This window comes from Berghia stephanieae, chromosome 1, assembly GCF_034508935.2.
Source record: "Berghia stephanieae isolate SIO BIC M18660-M18661 chromosome 1, UCSD_Bste_1.3, whole genome shotgun sequence".
Taxonomy (NCBI): domain Eukaryota; kingdom Metazoa; phylum Mollusca; class Gastropoda; order Nudibranchia; family Aeolidiidae; genus Berghia; species Berghia stephanieae.
Window position 1 is genome coordinate 79,735,293 of NC_088360.1, and position 3,092 is coordinate 79,738,384.

Sequence of the window (3,092 nt, forward strand, 5' to 3'; positions counted from 1 at the left end):
AAGATAGTAGATACGCTTTGTCTTAATTGTCACCTCTTTGAGTCTATGTTTGAATGATATGTAAGTTTCCTTATCAATTGTCAGGCCAGATTTTTTCCATTTCTTCTCCGCTTTTCTTTTCTTTTTCTTTATACGTTTTACCTCCAAATTATACCATGGTGATTCTTTTCTGACGTTCACAGATCTTGTCGCGAGAGGGGCGTGCTTATCCATAACACTAATAATTGCTTTATCAAAATTGTCAACAGTCACTTCTTTCTCACAGTGTGTAGTTAGAGAGTGAGAGAGGTCCGCTTTAAATAGTTCTATGTCACTTTTCTTCAAATCTCTCGAAACAACTTTTTTTTTTGTCGTGTACTGCCCCCCCCCCCCCTGATGCCAAACGATATTAAATGATGGTCTGAAATACAAAGATCATCTACATTGATAGGTGTCGCGAGTTGCATTTTAACGCTGGTCAATACCCAGTCAATAATGTGTCCACACCGATGTGTCTTTTCATTGACATTGACATGCTGTGTCATGTGATGTGACGAAAGTAGTTTATTTATATTTCTTATATCCGGTGTGTCTCGATCAAAGTGCAAGTTGAAATCTCCAACAATCATATTTTTCTTTGACTTCATGTCAAGGCGAAGAAGGAAGTCCTCAAATTCATCAATAAGTAGTGATGTTTTTATTATATTTTTTTTGCACTGGGTGGTGGCCTATATATTGAATGAAGCTTGACTGAGTCATGTTTGAAATCAATCACCATTCCTACCGATTCGAATGCCGAAAAATTGTTGACATCATGATTAAATCTAATGGTCAAATTTGACCTATAGACCATCGGAAATGACTGAGTTGTATGTGTGAGTGGTGTTAAATCCGACACAATTGCTTCATCCCCATTCTCCTTTAACCATGTTTCAATTATTATTAGAATATCAATAGATCTCTCCTCAATCATATGTTTAATGTCTAATGTTGTTTTTTTTTTTTTTGCGGCAAGACTGGGTGTTTATCGTCACCACTTTTAAAATGGAAGTGCTTTCTTTTCACTCATAAGTGGTATAATTAATTGTTTGTGTGGGAGGTGGCCACTGTGTTTTAATTTTAGGGGTGGGCCGATGGCCACACTGTGTTGGGATGGCCCTCTGTTTTCGTATCCCTCTTCGACTCAATCTATGTTTCTGTTCACTTGTTTCACACGGTGTTTGTATTCGCTTTCATAATCATAACAATAGTTATCACTTTCATGGTTTAAAATGTATTCAAGACAATCGTTTCTTATCGTAAGACTTGTCATCGCGGTAGACTGTATGGTGACGTGAGTTTCATTTTCTAGATTCATAATACTGGTCATCGATGTTAGAGCACAGTGAACACTTGTAGTAAAATAAATAAACAACTATATATACACTATAAACAAATATATATTTTTTACGGAGCTTGCTACATTTTTCGGAGCTGGCACTGAATTCAGTGCCAGTTAAAGAGAAGACAATGGGAGGGTTTTAGATCTGAATTTAAACAAGGATTGGTCAAAATATAAATTGTCTTGATTATGATGAAATGTTCCGATTCCCATGAAATTTTGCACTTTTTTTTATTTTGCTACAATTGTCTCGTGCTAAAGACTCTCAGCTTCCATTTAACAAAGCTGAATTTCTGGTTTGTGTGCTTTGGTCCACAGTGACGTAAAAAAAAAAGTTCATACCAGAGAGTTCCAAATCTTTAAATGTTATCTTATGAGAAACGGATAACCTCTTCCTGAAAATTACATGGAAAGCGAATGATTCATTCACAATCGGAACAATTCCTATTTGATAAATCCTTGTACACTAAAGAAAATAAAGACAAAGAGAAATCTTTCAATGTGCCCACTTTGAAATTACCGAAAAGTCTTATCCAGGCATAAGCAAAGAATCCAACAATGAAGGATACGCCCAATTGCTTACAAAGTATATCATTTCAAAACAAAAAGTTATTATGAAAAGAGATGACATACAAAGACCAGGACCAGGAACAAATCAAACCAGTATGATCTCTCCGCCCACTATAGGTCAAAGGACAATATCACATGGATGAGGAATCACAACTAAGCTCTCGGTGTACCAAATATCTCAAGATTTGTATACCAACCAAATGAGAATACAGTGAGCTATCTCTTGTCATCAGTAAAACTTCTGCCCTTGCCAAGAGAGTGAGTGTGTATGTGTGTGTGTATGAGAGAGAGAGAGAGAGAGAGAGAGAGAGAGAGACAGAGAGAGAGGGAGAGAGAGAGAGAGAGATAAAGAAAAACGTATAGACAGATAAATAGATATTAGAGAAATACACCGTAGTGGTTGGAAGAGGCAGTAAGAGTGGCCCATGTCTTCCATGGATAGGACATGTTCAAATGGAATAGTAAAAAATGGATACCAAGGACAATCTCGAGTGTTTAATCTGAGATACAGCATGTCTATCCCAGACACAGGGTCACTACCACAAAGGATAACCCCAAATGATTACAAAATGCATATCGATAAAATAGGGAGACGAGTAATATGGGGGGAAATATCACGAATGAAAAAGGAACCATACATCTGACTTTGTTTCTCTTAAAGCTTATGACGCCAGCCTGATTTGGACTGAATGAATCTCATTCCAGAACAAGGAAAACAACAACAAAAATGAGAAAATCTTGAACTTTTATAAGTCGCAATATCCACTTAACGTGCTCGACGTGCTTAACAAAGGGTCCCTGATCAATAGCAACACGTAACGATTGTCATTTTCTTGCAGAAGTAAACATCCATTGGTTCGTAATGAGAACAGTAGCTGAAATGGAAAAAAAAAGGATTGTTAAATGAAGTGTCATCACTCTGAAATACATGCATAGGAAATAATAGGTAGGACGTATTCAAAAGGACGATTAATCTGCTAAAAGCTGTGGACTATAAAAATACATTTGACAAAATGCGAAACATTTTGGGATCAAAAAAAAAACTGGTCATCAGCCAAATAGAAGAGAGTATCTGAAATCTTAGTTACCAACTAGCTTTTGTAGTTTTCTTTTTTTTTTATCTTACAGATTACTAAATAAATATAATATTTTTAGCTGAATA